We start from the raw sequence: 24,028 nt of genomic DNA on the forward strand, positions 1-24,028 counted from the left end.
TCTTATGATATATCTTATCTAGACAACAACATGAGTCCTTCTTAATATTAATTTTTTTTCTTTAAGGTATGTCTTGGGGAAGCAATACTGAAAATAAATGCAGTGAAAACTTGCAAAGCTAAGGTCTGAATCATAGGTGCACATTGGAATTATTCAATGATCTTTTTTAAAAATGTTGATACTTGGATTCCATGCCAAGGCACTTATTTAATTAGTTAGGGTATTGCTTGGGCATAGGGAATTTTTGAGTCCCTAGGAGCTCTTGTAGTGTAGTGGTTATGAATTGGGCTGCTAACCTCAGGGTCAGCAGTTCGAAACTACCAGCTGTTTTGAGGGAGAAAGATGAGGCTCTCTGCTCCTATAAAGATTTACAGCCTCAGAAACCCTGTTCAGAGTCACTGTGAGTCAGGACCAACTCCAAAGCTCATGACAACAACAAGGAGAATTTAAAATGCTGCCCCTGTTGAGATCCACTTCTGTGGGAATTTGAAAATAGAATAGTAAGTTAAACTCAGTAATTAGAAATTTTTATTAGACTAAACAGTATGGAAATAATCCCTATATTGCTTCAAAATTGAGCACGACATTCTCTAATCATCTCCTTCTTCTTTCATATAGCAATAAACTCTCACATTTCAGTCTTCAAATCTTCTATCCATAGTAAAACTTCCAAATTTGAAATCTTTGAATCACCTTTGAGTCCTGCCTTGATCTTCTTAGTCATCAAATAAATCTCACTAATCTGTCTTCACAACTAATTCATAAACAATTTGTTTCTATTTTCCCAATTCCATTTCCCTAATCCTTCAATCCACATGTCTGTCAGTTTGTCATACTGTGGTGACTTGTGTGTTGCTGGGACACTGAAAGTTATGCCACTTGTGGTTTAAATACCAGCAGGATCACTATAGTGCACAGGTTTCAGTAGAGCTTCCAGACCAAGTACACACTAGGAAGAAGTAATAAGAAGTACATTTCTGAGGGATTATACCTGAAAACCTTATGAACGGCAGCAGAACATTGTCTGGTATAGTACTGAAAGATTAGACCCTCAGGTTGGAAGGGACTCAAAATATGACTGAGGAAGAGTTGCCTTCTTAAAGTAGTGTCAACCTTAATGATGTAGATAGAGCAAAGCTATTGAGACCTTCATTTGATGATACAGCATCATGCAAAATGAGCAGAACCAGCTTTAAACATCCATCAATAATCAGAACATGGAATGTATGAAGTATGAATCTAGGAAAATTGAAATTCATCAAAAATGAAATGGAACATATAAAGATCAATACCCTAGGCACGAGTGAGTTTAAATGGATGGGTATTGGCCATTTTGAATCAGGTCATAAAGTTGCTATTTTGGGAATGACAAATTGAAAAGGAATGCTGTCACATTCGCTGTCCAAAAGCATATTGGAAGATCTATATTGAACATCAATGCTGTCTGTGATAGGATAATATCTATTTGCTTATAAGAAAGATCAGTTAATACAACTATTATTCAAATTTACCCACCAACCACCAAAGATAATGATGAAGAAATTGAAGAATTCTGTGAAAATCTTCTGTCTGAAATTGATCAAATATGAAATCAAGATCCATTGATGTTATTGATGATTGGAATGTGAAAGTTGAAAGCAAAAATGAGGGATCGTTAGTTAGAAAATATGGCCTTGGTACTAGAAATGATGTTGGAGAACACATAATGGAATTCTGCAAAAGCAATGACTTATTCATTGCAAACACCTTTTTCAGCACCCTAAATGGTAACTGTACACATGGATCTCACCAGATGGAATACACAAGAATCAAATTGACTACATTTCTGAAAAGAGATGATGGATAAACTATATGCTGTTGTTGTTAGCTGCTGTCGAGTTGGTTCTAACTCATAGCTACCATATGCACAATAGAATGAAACACTGCCTAGTCTTTCACTATCCTTACAATCATTTTCATGCTTGCATCCATTGCTGCTGCTACAATGTCAATCCATCTCTTTGGGGTCTTCCTCTTTTTCACTGACCCTCCACTTTATCAAGCATGTTGTTTCTTCAGGGACTAGTCTATTTTGATATGTCCAAAATATGAGAGATGAAGTCCTGCCATCCTAGTTTCTAAGGAGCATTCTGACTGTACTTCTACCAATACAGATTTGTTTGTTCTGCCTTTCCATGGTACTTCCAATATTCTTCTCACACCACAACTCAAATGCATCAATTCTTCTATGGTCTTGCATATTCACTGTCCAATTTTCATGTGCATGTGAGACTATTGAAAATACCATGGCTTATGTCAAGTGCACCTTAGTCCTCCAACTAGTATCTTTGCCTTTGAACACTTTAATGAAGTCTTGTACCACAGATTTGGCAGGTACAATATGTCATTTGACTTCTTGACTGCTGCTTCCATGAGTGTTGATTGAGGATCCAAGCAAAATGAAGTTTTTGACAACTTCAATCTTTTTTCCATTTATCGTGATGCTATTTACTGATCTAGAGATGAGGATTTTTGTTTTCTTTACATTGAGGTGTGATCCATATTGAAGGCTGTGGTCTTTGATCTTTACCAGTAAGCATTTTAAATCCTCTTCCTTTTCAGCAAGTAAGATTGTATCATCTGCATATCATAGGTTGTTAAAAAGTCTACCTCCAATCCTGATGCCACACTCTTCTTCATATCATACAGCTTCTCCGATTATTTGCTTAGCATACAGATTGAATAATTATGGTGAAAGAAAATAGCTGTGACTAACAACGTTCCCGATTTTTAACCATTCAGTATCCTCTTGTTCTAACAAATACATCTGTGCAAAGATTTTCTACAGCACAATCAAGTGTTCTGTAATACTCATTATATGCAATGTTTTCCATAGCTTGTCATGATCCACAAAGTCAAAAGCCTTTGCATAGTCAATAAAGCACAAGTAAACATCTTTCTGATGTTCTCTGCTTTCAGCCAAGATCGATCGGATGTGAGTAATGAGATCTCTAGTTCCATGCCCTCTTCTGAATTTAGCTTGACTTTCTGGAAATTCCCTGTAGATTTACTGTTGATTTTTTTTTATTATTATTATTATCTTCAGCAAAATTTTACTTACATACAATATTAATAAATTAGTGATTTCTGCATTCTGTTGGATCACCTCTCCTTAGATTGGTCGCAAAAATGGATTTTTTCCAATCATTTGACCAGGTAGGTGTATTACAAATTTCTTGATATAGATAAGCGAGCACTTCCAGTGCTACATCAGTTTGTTGAAAGATTTCAATTTATATTCAGTCATTTCCTGAAACCCTGTGTTTTGCATATATCTTAAGTGCTTGGACTTCTTCCTTTGTACTATCAGTTCTTGGTAACGTGCTACTTCTTGAAATGGTTGAACATTGACCACTTATTTTTGATATAGTGACTCTGTATACCTTCCATCTTCTTTTGATGCTTTCTTCATCATTCAATATCTTGCCCATAGATTTCTTTAAAATTGCAAGTTGAGGCTTGAATTTTTCCTTTACTTCTTTCAGCTTGAGAAATGCTGAGTGTGTTCTTCCCTTTTGGTTTTCTAACTTCAGGTCTTTGCACATTTCATTATAATGCTTGACTTTGTCTTCTTGAATTTCCATTTGAAATGGTCTGTTCTGCTGTTTTACTTCCTCATTTCTTCCATTTTCTTTCACACATCCTTGTCTAAATCTGACTTGAAACTCTGGCAGTTCCCAATCTATGTACTATTGCAGCTATTTTATAATTGTCTTTAGCAAAATTTTACTTATATGTGATATTAATGATATTGTACAGTGATTTCCTGCATTCTGTTTGGTCACCTCTATTTGGAATGGGTACAAGCATGGATCTCTTCCAATAATATAGGCCAGGTAGCTGCCTTCCAAATTTCTTTGCATAGATGAATCAGTGCCTCTAGTGCTGTATCAGTTTGTTGAAAGATTTCAATTTGAATTCCATAAATTCCTGGAGGCTTATTCTTTGCCTATGCCTCAGAACTCTTTGTACTTCTTCCTTCAGTTCCATTAGTTCTTGATCATATGCTAACTCTTGAAATGATTGAACACTGATCATTTCATACATGATTCTGTATATTACTACCAGCTTCTTTTGATGCATCAGTCAATATTCTGTTAGAATCCTTCAATATTGGAAGTAGAGGATTGCATTTTTTCTTCATTTCTTTCAACTTGAGAAATGCTGTGTGTGTTCTTCCCTTTAAATTTTCCAACTCCAGGTCTTTGCACATTTCATTATAGTACTTGAATTTGTCTTTTTGAGCTGCTCTTGAAATTTTCTCTTCAGCTCTTTTATCTGATAAAGTAGAGGGTCAATGAAAAAAAAGGAAACCACCCAAGGCAATGGATTACCATTGTGGCTTCAACCATTGTGAAAAAGGTGCAGGACTGTGTAATGTTTTGTTCTGCTGTGAGTAGAGAGTTGTGAGCTGGAGCCAACCCAGTGGCACCTAACAGTGACAGCAGTCCTTCCCACTGGATTATTACAGTAGCCAACAAATGGGTAGCTTCCCTCTATGCTGTTCTCTCCCTCATACCATCCATTCTCATCAAATATTCCTTCAAAAACATTTCCAACATGTCACTTTCCTGATAAGACCCTTTTTCTTAGATGGTTATCCATATCCTGCCTAATCTGCCTTTGCAGGTTATTCTCAGGAATTACTCTTAACAACAGTTGACTTCAGTTAAACTGGGTCTATTCATTGTCCAATATGGTATAGTCAATAAAATCTTAGACATTTTATTTCCCATGTCTTAGATTGTCTCCTCTCCTTTATCTACTTCCAACCCATTAATTAAAGCCAGAATACTCACAGCCCTCCCCAACCACAATGTAGACATCCTTAACCATTCCAAAGTAGAATCTTTCTATGAAGTCATAGAAATTATTGTTTATACCACTCATTTGTTACTTAAGGTTCAATCCCTCTGGGAAATTTGTCTTAATTTATGCCACATTTTAATGTGTCATTTCCCCAAATAGCTTATAAACTGTCAGTACAAGGATAAAACACAGCTCCTATAAAGTTCTTTGAACATTGTAAGTGTTCAAATTTATTATTTAAAGGAATGAATTAATGAATGAATAATGATCTGATCTTAACGTATCACAGTGACTACATGTCTCACTTTTGAAACTGATGGAAAGACCTATCTTCATCTTCTTATTTCTATAAGCGTTCCTTCTTCCCATACTTTTTGAAAGGTTGCTGTGTTATGCAGATTTATTTCTAAAATGCCTGACTGATAATCACATTCACACACAAAGTCCTAAGGAGAATACAGAAGCCAACAGTGGCCATTGAGTCAACCCTAACTCACAGTGACCCCAGAGTAGACTTGTACTCTATAGGGTTTTCAATGACAGATTTTCCAAAAATAGATTGACAAACCTTTCTTTGAAGGCACATCTGGGTGAACTTTCAGTTAGCAACCAAATGTGTCAACTGTTTGCACCACTCAAAGATTGCAGATAAATCCACTACCTTTTACTTAAATTTGAATTTCAGCCCAATGATTCTCCTTGTGATGTGAATTAGAGAGTCCTTCTTCTTTGACCTCCCATTCTTCTCTTTCCCTCTCTCAAAGGTAGTTTTTTTTAAAGATATTTTTTCTTCTTGTCGTTGTTTTTAAACTCCCTTTTCTTCTCCACACTAGCTTCCTAGGGTTCTACTTTTTCTCCTCTCATCCATTGGCCTAGGTACAAGTAGTGAAGAAATAAGGAGCCTCAAATGCTGCACAGGATGAAGGGAGGGGTGAAGGAACAGCAAGGGAACCAACCCAGAATAGCCATCCTAAGAAGCAACAATATATTAGACAACTCTTTTTAGGATATATATATATATACACAGAGGAGTTCTGGTGTGGTGTTGTGGGTTAATGCACCAGACTGCAAAGTCATTTGAACTGCAAGGTCAGCAGTTCAAGTTCACCAGTCACTCCTTGGAAACACTATGCAGGGTCACTATGGGTCGGAACTGACTCGAAGGCACTTAAAATAACAACATATATACAGAAACATAAACAACAATAATTTAAAACAATAGATAGATCAATAGATAGACTGACTCCCGGTGTGGCACTGTAGGATAAGCACTGTACTGTGAGCCACTTGGTTGGTAGTGCAAACCCACCAGCTACTCCTCAGAAACCCTGGTGTTGCACTGTATGACAAGCACAGGACTGCAAGGTCTGTTTGAATTGCAAGGTCAGTGGTTTAAACCCACTAATCCCTCCTCAGAAACTGAATTGCTATAAGGTCACTACAAATCGAAACCAAGTTAACAGTACTTAACAACAACAACAACATGTATATATTTAGTGCTTCTTGTCTTGTGCTCACAAAAATCTTGTTCTATTATCTCAATTTCATAAGAGTCAAGGTGCCAGAAAGAGAGTGAATAGACAACCAGGAATAAAGGAGGAGGAAGAAGATACAGAAGGAAAAATTGGTTGAACCCCATCTGAGGCTCATGTCCTTTTCTTAGCTATCATCAAATGAAGTTATACAGTATTTCATAGTTTTGTCCAAACTGTGACTCATTATTCATTCCAGAAACCATCTGGACTAGCCTGTTATGTAGATCCATGCCAGAAATTATAAATGAATTGGGAAAATAAGTCAGATATCTGAAAGAGGTCATAAACATGTTTTCAATAGGGGAAAGCTCAATTTAAGGAAAAATCTAGAATGTGTAGCTTTACAAAAATAGAATGGCATCTCTCACTGGAATACATTTTCTCTTCAGGTTCATGTAAGCATAGCTATGATGTTCACCTTATAGTGGGACTGTTTCAGAATAGGTCTAAGCGTTTGAGGAGCCGTTGACACGGTGTTATTAAGATTTTTTCCAACACTAGTGTAGTGAATGGGAGTTGCTAAGTTGTGGTAGAGGGAATCCATAAGATGGCTTCAGAAGGCCCAGGACCTAGTGCCAGCCACCTCAAGTGACTCTTCTATTCCTCATTGTTTAAAACAAACTCTACAGGCCCATCCAGATACTGACTTTCTATCTTTAATGAACACTTTGAGTGTCATCAGACAAGGATTATGGCATGGCATAATAAACTCACAGAGCTCTGAAAATTATCTATTTTAATCCATTTTACATTTGATAAAAATGAGAAACAAAGAAGTTAGATCTTATTCATCTTTGGTATTGCTGTTAGGAGCTGTCAAGTCAGTTCTGACTCATAGTGACCTTTTGCACAACAGAATGAAACACCGCCTGGTCCTATGCCAACCTCATAATCATTGTCACCCTTGAGCCCATTGCCGCTGCCACTGTGACAATCAATCTCGGTGGGAGGAGCTCCCTATTTTTCATTGACCCTCCATGTTAATAAGCACAATGTCCTTCTCCTGGAACTGGTCCCTCCTGATAACAAGTCCTAAGTATGAGAGATGAAGTCTGGCCATCTTGGTTTCTAAGGAACATTCTGGTTGTACTTCATCCAACACAGATTTTTTTTTTTTTTCCAAAATAGTGAAGTGGAAAGGGTCTTGGACTTCTCAATTATTTACACTGCATGTCTTTAGGTAAGCAGCTAGTTTTAATGAGTGTCAGCACCTTCATTTTTAAAGTGGGATATTATGTGCTTATTCTGTCTGCTTCAGAGTCCTTGTTAAGAACAAAGGAGACGTTTAAGTAAACATGATTTGCAACTTTAAAAATAGTTGTATAAATTTGTGATATAATTACTGTTATTTAAGTGACTTTAAGTTGGTTCTGAGTCATAGCAACCCTGTATAGGATTTCCAAGAAGCATCTGTTAGGTTTGAACTACCAAATTTGCAGTTAAGTCTAGTTCTTATTCTACAGTGCTATACCAGGACTCCATACTTACTATCACTGCTCATTTATTTATCCTGTAATATTTCCATATGATAAAATCTCATTTCCACTCTGTCTTAACTAAATTCCCTTAAACTATGATGCACTTCTACTGTCACTAAAGAACTCCCATAATGTATTCAACTCCTACATAAACATTTCCACAGTGAAGTGAAGTAATCAATAAGTGTGAAAAACAATCCATTATCATTTTTAAAAGGTATGCACACAGTTCATGTTGGAAAAATTCATTTGCATTTACCGAGAATTACATTACATCTTTCAATTACAATCTCTTGTTTTCAGATTGTTTTTCCATTTGTGCTCTGATCTGGGTCTCATCAGAAACCAGGGAGTTGAGATAAGGAATATCTTTAAACACACTGTAAAAATGAGAAAACCAAGGCTCATAGGAGAAAATGTTCAAGGTCACTGCATTAAATTGCTAGGGCTGCCATAACTCATTATGACAAATAGAGTGGCTAAAAAAAGAGAGAGAATTACTTCTGGAGCAAGATGGCAGAATAGGCTGGCATATTGAGTAGACCCTTTGCAACAAAAACACAGGGGATGGAATGAAACAGATACACATGGTGATTCTGGAACTCTGAACTTCACAGGAAATGATAGAGAGGTGGAGGCCGGTGCTGACTGGGAGAGGAGGCTAAGCAGGAGTGACAAGAAAGGAGACAGATGAATGAGCCATTGACCAGCCTGCCATAGTGTGACCATCTTGAATTTTATGGGCAACTGTCAATTGACACAGCAACTTGGAGGTACAGGACAGGTTACTAGTGGTGGGTGGTGAACAGGGGATTATAGTTCTCCCCTGTTCCACATCTTGTCCTGGTGTTTGGGGGCATGACCAGTCCTTCCCTCACTTGCCTGGAAATTAGTGGCGTCCTTTCTGTGTAGCCTCAGCTTTACCAGGTATTGGGCACTCTTCTGTCTGGTGTGTATGAATTTTGCCACATAAGAACTTTTAATGCTCTTGTTTGTTTTGGGAAACAGTAATTATTCCCATACAACTGAACCACATATGTACCTCCTGTGACTCCCCACACTGGGCAAGGGCTACTACTTACTCCTTTACCACCTGATCAACTATAACCAACAAGCAACATCAGACAAACCTGCCCTGAACTCTGCTACACTAACAGCGAACAGAGAACTATGCACACACTTCCAGTCTCTATCACATCCACCAGGGGTCAGGTGGTGAGTGCCTGAGAACACACCAACATACAGTCAACAATTAAATAAAAACACAATGACACCACGATGTCTCTAATACAGCAGACAATTTCAGCTTATACAAAGAAATAATACAGAGTGGCTCAAACAAGTTACCAAAATAAGGAGTCAGAAATGTTATACCATAAATGGTATCAGAGCCACCTGATAAGGAATTCAAAAGAATGATATTTAGATACATTCAATGAATTTAGAACATGATCAAGAAAACTCCAGGTAAAATCAAGTAAAATACAGACAAAACTTTAAAAGAATTGACTATAAGAACAATCTGACAAAATAAATTAAAAATTAGAAAACATGAAAAAACAGAAAATAAAAAATCCAGAATATCAATACTAAGCTTTTAGAAATAGCTAATAGTTTGAAAGGTAAAAGAAATAGAATTGAATCAATGGAAGAACTAATTAGTGAACTTGAAGACAAATTCTCAATATCCATCTGCAAGAGGACAATTAGAAAAAAAGAAATAAAACAAAAACCTGAAGACTACAAATTATGTGGAACACAATCGAGGAACAAATTGCATGTGATTGGAACTCTAGAACAGGAGCAGACAAAAAAATAAAATAACAGCAGGGAAAACTGTCAAAAAGTTGTTGGAAGAAAACTTTCCTAACATCATGAAAGAAGAGAAAATATACATTCAAGAAGTTGAACAAACTTTAAACTGGATAAACTCCAAAAGAAAATCACTGCCAAACTTTCCAAAACCTAATACAAGGAAAGAATTCTGAGAATAAATAGGGATAATTGAAAAGTTACCTACAAAGAAAAACTAATAAGATTAAGCTCTGATATCTCAGCATACAAGAAAACAATGAGAGGATGTATATAAAACTCTGAACAAAAAAAAATTGTCAACAAACATTCATGTACTCATAAAAATGATCCCTCAAATATGACTGCAAATTTGGGACATTTCCGGATAAACAGAAATTGAAAGTATTTGTAAAAACCAGACCAACCTAACAATAAATATTGTTGTTGTTAAGTGTCGTCAAGTTAGTTCTGACCCTGTATAAGGTTTCCAAGGAGTGTCTGGTGAGCTTGAACTTCTGACCTTGCAGTTGAAACTGACATTGCAGTCCAGTGCATTAGCCCACAGCGCCACACCAGGACTCCAACAAAAAATATTAAAGGGAGTTTTTTGGACAGTGAACCAAAAACAGAAGACAACAACCTGATATTAATGTACAGATCATATCACAAAGATCTCAACCCAGATATAGAAATCTCCAAAGTAAAACCTATAAGACTAAAAATAGGAAAGCAGAGATATCACTTTGCAACAATAATGAGAAAAACACAAAATAAAAAGAGGAAATAGTGCAGTTCCAGAGCTAACAAATGATGAAGAAATCAAGTAGATTTTGAGAAAACAAGCAAATAGATAAATATACTTAAGTTACCCTAAAATTAGAAATTTACTCCTAGTCCTAGTCCAACCTATACCCCTAACCCTAATACTAACCATCAACCTAACACTAAATAAAGCCCTAGACCTCGCCTACACACAGACAGAGTCTTAACTCTAATTCTTCATTCATGACATGCTATGGTGAAGTATGAGTATTCTTGAATGCTTAATTGTGCTCATCAGGAATCTGTACGTGGACCAAGATGCAGTTGTTCAAACAGAACATGAGAACACTGAATTGTTTAAAATTAAGAAAGGTGTGTGACAGGGTTGTATTCTTTCATCATACTTATTCAATCTGTATGCTAAGCAAATAATCCAAGAAGCTGGGTTATATGAAGAAAAATGTGGCATCAGGATTGGAGGAAGATTCATTGACAAACTGCAATATGCAGATGATACAACCTTGCTTGCTGAAAGTGAAGAGGACTTAAAACATTTCGGTATGGATTACATCTCAATATAAAGAAAAAAAAAATCCTCACCACTGGACCAATAAACAACATTCTTATCAACGGAGAAAAGATTAAAGTTGTCAAGGACTTCATTCTTCTTAGACCAATTATCAACACTCATGGAAGCAGCAGTCAAGAAATCAAATGACATATTTCATTAGGCCAATCTGTTGCACAAGACCTTTTTAAAGTGTTGAAGAGCAAAGGTGTCAGCTGGAGGACTAAGGTGCGCCTGACCCAAGCCATGGTATTTTCAGTAACGTCACATGCACGCAAAAGCTGGACAGTGAATAAGGAAGACCATAGAAGAATTGATGCATTTGAGTTATGGTATTGGAGGAGAATATTGAAAGTACCATATGCTGCCAAAAGAACAACAGATCTGTGTTAGAAGACGTGTAGCTGGAGTGCTCCTTGGAGGCCAGAATGGCCAAACTTTGTCTCTCATACTTCAGACATATTGTCAGGAGGAAGCAGTCGCTGGAGAAGGATATCATATTTGGTAAGGTGGAGAGTCAGAGAAAAAGAGGAAGACCCCCAACAAGATGGATTGGCTAGGTGGCAGCATCAGTGGGCTCAAGCGTGGCAACAATTGTGAGGTTGGCCTAGGACTAGGAAGTGTTTTGTTCTGTTGTACATAGGATCACTATGAGTCGGTACTAACTCAGTGGACCGTAACAACAACAACAACAACAACAACAATTCTTCCTTCACACACCCAAATTTTTAAAAAAGTATTAAAAAGAGAGAGAAAAAATGTATTTTTTCACGATTCTGGAGGCTGGAAGTCTAAAAATAAGGTATTGAAAAACGACTGTCCTTTCAAACACTGTCGGGGAGATTCCTTCTTTGCCTTTTCATACCTTCTGTTGATTTCTGACAATCTTTAGTGCTCCTCTGTTTCTATCTCTGTCCCTTCAGTCTCTGCATCCATCTGAACAAGACCTTCTTGTTTGTATGTGCAGTGTCCACTCCTCGGATCTTATAAGGATTCCAGTCAGTATATTTAGGATCCATGTGAAAGACTTTAATAAGGCCTCATCTGAACTAATTACATCTACAGAGACTCTATTTTTAAATAAACTCACATTTACTGATTCCAGAGATTATTTATGGAAACAATTCAGTCTAATCCAGTCAGTTTTCTGGTAACAGTGACGTTAGGTTGGCAGGATGGGCCTGGTGGAGTGTACTATGGTAATCACTGTACTACTTATCTCAAGGTTGGCTGTTCAAACCCACCAGCTGCTCTCAGAAATCCTGTACAGGGCTGCTGTGAGTCAGAACACACTGGACGGCACACAACAGCAATACCAAGATGGCAGAAAGCCTGCTACTGAGAGCACCAGCTTCCAAGTCAAAGACATTTATAAAGTCCTTCTCCACAATTTACAAAAATTCTGTGAGTTTAGGTAAAAGTTCCTCGAGATTTGCTTTTATTTGCCTTCCTAAGCATGGGAATGAGAATACCTATTTCATAGGCTTGTCATAGAAAGAAATGAGAAAATGGATGTGAAGTTCTTATTAGAGTGCCTAGCCTATAGTAATTGTAAAACATCAATTACTCTTATTAATATAAACATGAACATACCTTTTTCAAAACCTTTGCATTCTATTAGGCCCTTAACTTTTATACAATGCAAGCATTCTTACTTTATACATTGTCAACTGTAAATTATCTGGTGCACTCTGAATATGAAAATGTCCACATCACCTAAGTGTCTAGCTTTGCTTGTAAAACTATGGTGCAATTTGGATATTCCTTTTTTTTAATTTTTCTGTTGTTAATTTATGAAAATGAGTAGCAAATAGAAAAATTAATATGCTTAAACTGGTAGCAAGAAGCATGTTGTTGTTGTTAAGTGCCATCAAGTCAGTTCTGACTCATAACAACCCTGTATAGGGTTGCCAAGGAGTGCATGGTGAGCTTGAACCTCCAACCTTACAGATCTAACCAACTTTGCAGTCCAGAGCATTAACCCCCAGCTCCATACCAGGACTCTAGCAAGAAGCATGGAGGTGATGGTGTGCCATGGAGTTAGTTCCGACCCATAGCGACCCTGTGCAGGGTTTCCAAGGCTATAAATCTTTACAGGAGCAGAAAGCCTCATCTTTCTCCCATGGAACAGCTGGTAGTTTCAAACTGCCGACCTTGAGGTTAGCAGCCCAATTCATAACCACTACGTTACCAGAGATCCTTAGCAAGAAGCATAGGTCCCACAAATTTACTCTAGTTAAAACAAAGATGGTAGTCCTTAGATATTAAAAAAATGATGACTCTTTGGTAAGGCCTTAAACTGATCAACTTGGTATTACTTATATAGGAAAAGAACAAAGGAATAAAACTTGAAAAACTTTTTAACCATATCTTTAATGATTGTTTCAAACTGATGAATTTCATTTAGAAATTGTACTCATATTATTTTATGTTCCTGCGACCAGAAATGGCTTATATAACCCTAAGTCAATTGAATTTCCTATAATTGACCTCAAAGTGAGAAGGAATAAAAAACCCACTATCTTAGAAGATTTGGAATGGCTTCCAGAGCAGGCTAAATACAACTGGTAGAAATCTCCTAGTTTCTAGTTAAATATAGAGAATATCCAAAAGATCAAGATACTGTTCCTTAAAACAGCAATACTGGCAATGCTGCCCATGGCAAAATTCATTGTTTTTAGTTGCTATCCAGTCATTTCCCATTCATAAGTGACCCTATGCACAACAGAATTAAACAATGCCTGGTCCTACACCATCCTTACAACTGTTGCTATGCTTGAGCCCACTGCTGCTGCCAATGTGTCAGTCCATCTCATTGTGTCCAAGAGTGAACCTTAATATTGTGACTTTGATATGGTCTGGTTAGTATATACATAGAGCATCCCTAAACATGGATGTGATTTGTGTCTCTGCTGTATTCTGCAAAGCAAGATACTGCTGGTTGGTATCTGCTCTGGCAAAAAAACAGGACTAGACATATATTTCCTTTAGCATCCATAAGAAAGATATTTTGATAAGTTAATACATTTCTGATTGGTCAAGAAAAAGGCAGTTTCTTTAGTAGCCTTTTCCTCACTCATTCTTGAATAGAGATGTTAAAGGGAGAGCACTAGGGAAACTTGAAAGCCAGACTATGTTCCTTTAAACAAAATGACATTTCTTAGTAAAGAGGTTCCCTGTGTCCCCTACAGAAATATATCTGATTTCAGAAAAGGATTGATTCAAATAAAAATGTGTTTGTATAAGAAAAATTATTTTCTGCTGAGAAAACACATAGTTTGGGCTAAATTTATAGTTCTGGCCAGGTCATTAATATCTGGTTGTCAAAAAGTATTGGTTTGAACAAAAATATGTTGTAATAAAAATGCATTGTTTTGAAGAAATTTATTGGCCCCATGAAAACCTATTCGATTCAGAAAGATATGTTGATTTCAATGAAAAATCTATTTGTTTTAAGGGTGATAGTGCTGGGTTTTCAGCTTTTCTGTGAGAAATCCTCTTTGTGACATTGATGTTCACTTAGAAAAATGAAACATGGACATAATTAGTGGAAAGATGGTGAAGAGAATGCAGAAGGCCATTTTAATCAATAATACTTAACACAGACATAATGAGCTTCAATCTTTAGTGTACATTGCCAAACATTCGTCAGCAAATCCTTCCAAACAGCCTAAACAGGGGTGTGGCTGATTGTGATTTTAGAAGATGGACAGTTGATGAAGGAAGAGAAATAGAAAGATGGAAAAGGTGTCATAAATTGAATAACAGATATTGTAGTCCTCATGAAAGCCACTGTTCTTGGTAGAAATTTCATTCAGATAGTGGCTTCCACCTGCTTTCTGGCTCTTCTCTCCATCCACAGCCTATGAACGATAGAGCGGAGTCTTGAAGCAGTTAAGAACTAGGTTCACAGATCATACCATAGCACTTCTAAATAATGTACTCACTTTTGAAAGATTATAAGGGTATTAGGGTTGGGTTCATTCTGCATAGGCAAAATAGATTTATATATTTTATCTAATAAAAATATGCCCCTGATAATATTGATGAAAGATAGAAAATCAAAACTTGGTTTTGGTATCTTCAGCTGTTGACCTAAAAATGGGGCTGGCAAACTTTTCATATGAAGAACCAGCAGTAAATATTATAGGGTCTGAGCAGTCATAAAGTCTGTTTCTCAACAGTTCAACTTTGTCATTATAGCATGAAAGCAGCCATAGAGAATATGAGAGAATATGTACATGAATGAATATGAAGGTGTGCCAATAAAACTTTATTTAAGAAAGCACACAGTATACCAAATGTGACCTGTGGTTCATAGTATGCTTAAAGAATCAGCTTCACTACACAGCTCTACTAAAGTAATTGTGCAGATATAAGCCATAAGAACCTAGAATGCTGAAGAATATATATAGATAGCCTACAAAACACAACACCGGTGTGGTCTTCATAGTGCAGAGAGAAGGTAGAGAGAATGTCATGAAGGAGAAATATTCTACATGGTAAAGGAAGGGATTTGAGAGTGCTTCAGGCCTCAGATATCAGTGTGCTCTTGGACCCTATGCCCTATACTCCTCAAAATGTTTGCATATTCCTCATCATGTAAATTCCTAAGTCAATAGTCATAGGTCCCTTTTAAGAAGGACCAGGGGAGTCATTACCATAACCACTAGCCATAATATTGTTGGGTCTTTCTTCCTAGGAATGTGGCCTAATCCTGTCAGTTGGACTCCTGGTCTAAGTAAGCACTGTTTCTGTTCTGGAAACTACGAAACTTATTATGAAATTATATTGGAACCGCTGTTCTCAGGTTAGTAATTATCCTTTTTCTACTTTCACTTGGTTTTAGAGATTCAAGAATATTCTTGTTGGTGATCCATCTATCTAACCCCTATGGAACCTGTGGTCAGGCTCGCAACTGTGATTGTGACCTCGCCACTGCTTATTATACTTGTGCCTACCATGATTTTTGGGTCTGGGTGTGGTGAAGTGGGCTAATGCACTGGATGCAAAGTCAGTTTGAACTACAAAGTCAGTGATTCAAGCTCACCAGCTGCTCCTTGGAAACCCTATACAGGGTCACTATAGGTTGGAACTGATTCAACGGGACTTAACAGCAACAATCATGATTTTGATGGTTGAGAGCTACCACACATGTCTAACATTTTGGGGATTTTGCTAGTCCATTTTTACCAGAGATCCACTTCTGTTTGGCATTCAAAGAATAGCTTTTCAATGACTATGGTGACTCTTTCACCAGCAGAATATTACTTTACTAAACAGTAGGCGCTTTGTGATCTAGAGGAGTGCAGTCTTGATAACAGGTGGGATTGAGACTCAGATGGTGCTGGCTGGGAATATTCTCATAGGGAATAACAAAGAGCAAAAACAAAGGCTGAAGTATTATGAGATTTCATAGATTCCAGTGGAGAACAGTGCACATGAAAGAGAATGGGAAAGTCAAGATAAAAAATAATAATAATGACAGAAAGCCAGATTTTTAAGCTAAGCTCGTGAATGAGGACTTTGATCTGCAGGCAGTAGAGAAAAGAAGTGGATTCTACAAAGGGCAAAAGAGAAACCATCCCTCATTGCCTCTGGTAGTTATGATATGAAAACCAGAGACCAGAGCAAAGGAATAGAAGCCAGAGGCAGGGGAAGAGAAGGTGGCAATGGCCCAAGGACTCCTGACAAGTGTAAGGTAAAAGTTTAATGTGTCTTGGGCACACAGAGCTGCCAGCCTCATGACACGCAAATGAGCTAGTTCCACTCCAGCAGGTAACCATATTATCTGTCGGCCCTAGGTGATGAAGCTTCACCAGCAGCAACTCAGGCAAAACTCTCAAAAATCTCTCCAGGAACTAGACCTTTTTATTTCTCCCACAAAACATTTTCACTAAGATTCTTGGCACAAAGGTTCTTGGGGAGAGACATGTTGGCATTTTGCTTTCAGAATCTCTTACTGAGTTGAGAAAGATGAAGCTGTGTTTACCAGAATTTTTTTTTTTTTCTTTTGTTTTTTTCTTTTTTTCTTTCCTAACACATAAGGAGCCTTGGTGGTGCTGTTGGTTAAGCATTGGGTGGCTACCCATAAGGTCAGCAGTTCAGACCACCAGCTGCTCCCAGGAGAAAGATGAGGCTGTCTGTTTCCATAAAGATTTACAGTCTCAGAAACCCTAAAGAACAGTTCTACTCCGTCCTATAGGGCAGCTCAGAGTCTGAAGGACTCAATGGTAGTGGGTCTGTTTTGTTTTGTTTTTATTGCATACTTAGAAACCCTGGTAGTACAAAAGTTAAGCTACCAACTGCTAACTGCAAGCTTGGCATTCCATGGGAGAAAATCCCTGGTAATCTGCTTCTGTACAGATTACAGATTAGAAAATCCTATAGGGCAGTTCTACTCTATCACGTGGTGTCATGATAGATACATATTGACTCAGTAGCACCTCACAGCAGCCATACTTAACACATATCAAAAAGATAGTTTTTGAGAATAAGAGCAACATTTAGAATTACAAAGGCAAAGTGCATGTTTGGAAGACGAGAAAGTATTGAAAACAATGTGTATAATTCTGACATGCAGGCGTATGTTGTTGTTTTTGTTAAGTGCCATCAAGTCAGTTCCGACCCAAAACAATCCTGTATAGGGTTTTCAGTGAGCAGCTGGTGAGTTTGAACTGCCAACCTTGTGATTCAAACTGACTTTGCAGTCTAGCACATGAACCCATGGAGCCACAGCATATATTTGGCCTCAAAGTAGACCCAGAGTATTGAAATGGAACTTAAAGATCATAAAGTTCTACTACACATCCAGTATTTGAATTAATTCTTTGACAACCTCAGCATGTAGATATCAGTTATGCTTCAGTGTACCTCTAGCACCAAAAATTCACTAGATGCAGAGCACAGCCAATCTATTTTTGTTAAGTTTCATTGAAGTTTCTTATATTAAGCTTAAGTTCTTTATCCTCTATTTAGAGTCATAGAACTTATCTCCATAAACTCTTTAAGAGAGTTCATGCAGCCACCCAATGTTCATACCCAATAGATTTCCGTTCAACTTTACACTCCCCACTCTACCCTACCACAAACATAAATTCGTGCACTCCTCCTATTTCTACTCCAACTTTCATTTCAATTTTCCAATATCTTGCCCTTCCTCTAGGCACCCAAATCTTCATGGCCTCAGAAGCTATAGGACTGCTGAGTTGAAAGTGAGGAATATTGAATGTATGTGTTCGTTAGTTCATGCATGTGTACATATGGGTTTGTACATGTGCATCCACATGTTGCAAAAGAGAGGCAAATTTATTGAAACTTAGAGAACTGTAAAGAAAAAGGGAATTTTTCTAAGGAGAAAGTTAGAATCTTTAAAACCCAGTATAAAAAGACTAAGATACCTGCAGGAAAACCTAACTGAAATCCAAAAAATTGTCTGAGTTGTCTTAATAAGCTGGCTCTTAATATGTACTGAGGAGAAGGAACCAGGTGCCCAGTGTGGGACTGAATTTGGTTTCCAGGACTAGGAAAGATCTTGTATATGCATTTCATGTGAATGCATGTAGAATTAGTTACTTCATCTTTACAAGTGAACCTTTGTAGCATCTGACTAACCCCATATCTGGGCCCTTCCTAAAATATTTGAAGAATGAATGAATGAGTAAATGAAATTTTAATTCTTACAGAAAATAACTATTTCCATATTTCCCTTTGGAAAAAAACAAACAAACAATTATTTCAAAGCTGTTTTTTTTGTTTTTTGTTTTCAATATTATTATTATCTCTAATCGATTTACATTTTAAAGGAAGAATAATTTAATCTGAAGTCTAGGATCACTAAATTCTTGTTATTGAGTCCCATTGAGTTGGTTACAACGCATAGCAACCTTGTATAGGGTTTCTGAGTAGCAGACTGGTGAGCTTGAACTGCCAACCTTGCAGTTGAAACATACTTTACGGTCCAGAGCAACACCATACCAGGACTTCAAGATCGCTATGTAGGGCACCTCATTTTATTATCTTTACCAACACCATATGAAGTATGACATGTGGGTTTGTACATGTGCATTCACAATTTGCAAAAGAGAGGCAAGTTTATTGAAACTTAGAGAACTGTAAAGAAGAAGGGAATTTTGCTAAAAAAAAAAAAAATTAGGAAGAAATAGGTCAACTTTGGCTTAATTCAAAGTCAAAGACTTTTTTTTTTCCTATTAATTTTTATTTAGATGAACCCCTTATGTAAGAAGGAATTCAAAATACAACCAGAGAAAAATAGAGTTGATATTAATGATATGGTTGCAACTAATCTTTCATTACCTACATTTGCTAATTGGACACAATTTAAAATGAGAAGAAACAGCTGGACACAGCTATTAATAATTAGAACATGGAATGTACAAAGTATGACTCTAGGAAATTGGAAGTCATCAAAAATTAAATTAAATGTATAAAGATTGATATCCTTGGTATTAGTAAGCTAAAATGGAATTGTATTTGACAGTTTGAATCAAATAGCTATGTGGGTTACTACTCCAAGAACAACAATTTAAATCGAAATAGTGTCTTATTCATTGCCAAAAGTAGTATTTCAAGATCCACTTTGAAATACAATGGCTGACTGTGATAGAATAATACTCACATGTCTACAAGGAAGAACCATTATTCTTTAAATTTGTGTACCAATCACTAAAGCCAATAATGATGTAATTGAAGAATTCTACCAACTTCTGTTGGGAAATTGATCAAACATGCAATCAAAATGCATTGATAATCACTAGTGATGGGAATAAAAGTTGGGAACAAAGAAGAAGGATTGGTATTTAGAAAATATGACCTTGGTGATAGAAACGATGCTGGAGATCCCATGTCAGAATTCTGCAAGACCAATGACTTATACATTGCCAATAACCTTTTCAACACAAAAAATTTTGACTATACACATTAACATCACCATAAACTTGAAATATACATGAATCAAACTGACTACATTTGTGGGAAGAGAATATGAAGGAATGTAATATAATCATCCAAAACAAGGGTAGGAGTCAACTGTAGAACAGACCATCAAGTCCTCATATGTAAGTTCAGGTTGAAACTGAACAAATTAAAGCAAATCCATGAGAGCCAAAATATGAACTTGAGTATATTCTACCTGAATTTAAAGACCATCATAAGAATAGATTTGATGCATTAGACACTAATGACTGAAGACTAAAGGAGTAGTGAGATGCCAAGCACATCATACAGGAAGATAGCAAAACATAATTTTAAAGATAGAAAAAAAGACCAAAGTAGATGTCAGAAGAGATTCTGAAGCTTGCCCTTGAACACAGAGAAGCTAAAACAATTGGAAGAAATGATGAAGTAAAAGAGTTAAGCAGAAAATTTCAAAGGAAAACTTGAGAAGACAATGTCAAATATTATAATTTATGTTCAAGGCCTGGATTTTGGAAACCCAAAGTGAAGAACACACTCAGCATTCTTCAAGTTGAAAGAACTGAAAAAAAAAAAAAAAATTCAAGCCTTGTGTTTCAATACTAAAGGATTCTATGTCCAAAATAAACAGAAGGTGGAAGGAAGGAATACACAGGGTCACCTTACAAAAAGAATTGGCTGATGGTAAAGCATTTCATCAAGAACTGAGGGTATTAAATAAGAATTCCAAGTTGCACTAAAGGCAATGGAGAAAGATAATATTCCAGGAATTGATGAAATACAAATTTAAATGTTTCAATAAACTGATGCAGTGCTGGAGGAAATCACTCATCTGTACCAAGAAATTTGGAAGACATAACCCATCCACATACAGCCAAATGATTTTCGACAAAGTGCCTAGGCATATTGCATGGGGAGGAGATAGTCTCTTTAACAAATGGTGCTGGCAGAACTGGAAAGCTATATGCAAAAGAATGAAACAAGACCTTTGTCTCATGCCCTATAAAAAAATGAACTCAGCATGGATTAAAGATCTAAATGTGAATCCCAAAATTATGAAGGTCATCAATGAAAAAATAGGGACAAATGTGAGGGTGCAATCAGGACATATACAGACTATAAAACATTTTGAAAAGTACACAAACAAAAGTAGACAAAATAGATGAGTGGGACATACTAAAAATTAAAAACTATGTGCATGAAAAGACTTCACCAAAAGAGTAAAATGGGAACTGACAGAACGGTAAAAGAAGTATTTTGCAATGACACATCAGGTAAGGGACTCATTTCTAAAATATATAGGAAACTACAACACCTCTACAAGAAAAAGACAAATAACCCAATAAAAAAATGGGCACAGGACATGAACAGACACTTCACCAAGGAGGAGATCCAGGCAGCAAACAAACACATGAAGAAATGTTCATGATAACTAGCCATCAGAGAACTGCAAATCAACACAACAATCATCTCACACCAGTAATAACAGCAAAGATTAAAAAAAACAGAGGACAACAAATGCTGGTGAGGATGCGGAGAGACTGAGACCCTCCTACATTGTTTGTGGGACTGCAAAATGGTTCAACTACTCTGGAAAGCAATATGGCACTTCCTTAGAAGGCTGGAAATTGAAATACCTTATGACCCAGCAATTCCTCTACTTAGTATTTACCCATAAAAAACACGAACCATAACACGAGTAGATATATGCACACCAATGTTCATAGCAGCACTATTTACAATAGCAAAAAAATGGAGACAACCAAAATATCCATCAATTGAAGAATGGATAAACAAACTTTGGTACATGCACACAATGGAATACTATGATACCTTGAAGAACAACAAGGAAGCTGCAAGCCATTGCATAACATGGATGAATCTTGTGGACATTATGCTGAGTGAAATTAGTCAGTCACAAAAGGAGAAATACTGCATAACACAATTATTGCATTATTGTAAAAGACTAAGAAAAAGAACCCACCCAAAAAGGGGAAAACAAATCTCTATATATAATTGCTGATCACCAGGATGTTTGGGATGAGAGGAGGGGAGGAAGGGGAAGAAAGAGCACAGGGTAGAAAATAGACATAGGAGAGCCTGGGTGCTGGGGTGGGGGCAGCTGGCAATACACAAGAAGGGGAAGGGAAAAAGAAGAACAGGGCAGATGGGAGAACAGTTGGACAGGTTTGCATGGTCTAGGTGGGACTGAGATAAATGATGATGTATGCACAACCTTGGAATAACAGGGCTTCAGGATACAGGGATAGAGGCATGGCTTCAAAGGGGGAAAGAGGTGAATAATGGTAGGATGCTTGGCTGTTTCTTGAATCTTGGTTTCCCTTGCCTACCATTGTGAAGTAGACACTTGGGGCAGAAGAGGGAATTGCCAGAAACATCACAACAGAAAATATGTAAGCCCATCTTCAGCCTATAACTGACTGGAATACCTTGAGGGGAGCTGGAAATTGCCCAGACTCAAAATGGTTGGGGGGGGCGGGGTTGGCCTATAAAGGAAAGAAGTGACTGGCTCACAAGCTTTCAAGAAGGAGCCTAGTTCCAGACAGGGCAGGGGTTGGCAGAACCTCCACTGAAAGATTCCCAATCTGTTGGGACCGGGCTAGTGAAAGGAAATGGGGATAAGTCTCTTGTGGCACAATAGTGAATAACTACCATCAGGACTAACTGTAAGGGTTGGACATGTAGAGGCAGAAATGTTTTTATTTTATTATTTTTTTTGCAAAAAGAGGAGATTGACTGATTTTGTAGCCCAGGAGCAGAGGTCCCTGGAACCATTAAGTGTGAAAAGCAGAACGTGTGACCCTACCCAGAGAGGCAGTGAGGCCAGGCATGGAGACAGAGATGATGGCATGGACAGATGGAGTGGCTGGGGACACGTGACTCAGGGAGGGAGAGGAGCTGTTTGCTGACAGTCAGAAGGGGCAGGCCTGTGGGGTGTATCCCTTGGTTATTTGATGATGCGTGGGGGGGATTTTAATCATTGCAATGAAATGTAATATGATAGGATAAATGTGAAGCTGAAGTGGGACAGAGGCAAATAATAATATATGCACAATCTTGGGAAAACAGGGCTCTGGGATACAGAGATTGAGACACGGTTGGAATGGGGAAAAGGGGGAAAACAATGTTAAGATGCTTGGCTGTCTTTTGAATCTTGGTTTCCCTGGCATACCACTATAAAATAGACACTAAAGGGGAGAGAAAGGAATAGCCAGAAATATCACCATAGAAAGCTTGTAAGTCCATCTTCTGCCTATAACTGATTGGAATACCTAAAATGGGGCTACAACGTGCCCAGTGAAGGAGGCTTCCTTCAGAGCCCTGCATTACGTAAGACCATAGGTGGAAACCTGAACCTCATCCAGAATCTACTGAAATGGGAAATTTCCACTTGAAAGGACAAGCAGACCAGCCTAGAGCTGCTAGAAGAACAGAAGATACTTCTTGAAAGAAAGACTGACAGGAAAAATACAAAACAACATAGGCAGTCTGACTGATTACGACAAGAACAAGCAAGCTGCTCACCCGGGAGACATCAAGGCAAGTGGTCGGGTCCCCTCAGGGCAAACTTCCTTCTAAAACTAAGACTCAATGGGAATACACGTTCTGATTGGTGACCACGTTCATCACCGATAAGGGGAATTGAGGGAAAAACAGCAATGAAGCAGCCAGCTAAGCCCTACAACATTCAATAGACTCCTGTGAGCCTGGGTGGAGACCTGGTTGGCCAGCAGTGTGCCAAAACCTGGAGAGTCTTGGGCCCAGAGTCAGTGACATAGCCACAGAGGACTAGAATAGAGAGTGAAGCGTCCAGCTGATAACAAGAGAGGGCACATGCATAAGTATACCCACACTTGCAGATAATACCCACTTGACCTGGCTTCAATGGCTGGATGATCAGAGCTCAACTAGAAGAAGAAAGAAGAGGAATAAAAGAATAATCTGATACAATTTGATGAACTTGACTTACACCTATGGAAGCAGTAGCTCAAAAGAGGGAACAAATCTTCACAGCGAGGATCATTCCCACCCCCTCCACACATGGAGAGGACAGGGATGGGCAACTTGGACATTGGCTACCCAGATTG

This window comes from Chrysochloris asiatica, unplaced genomic scaffold (assembly GCF_000296735.1).
Source record: "Chrysochloris asiatica unplaced genomic scaffold, ChrAsi1.0 scaffold00241, whole genome shotgun sequence".
NCBI classification, from domain to species: Eukaryota; Metazoa; Chordata; class Mammalia; order Afrosoricida; family Chrysochloridae; genus Chrysochloris; species Chrysochloris asiatica.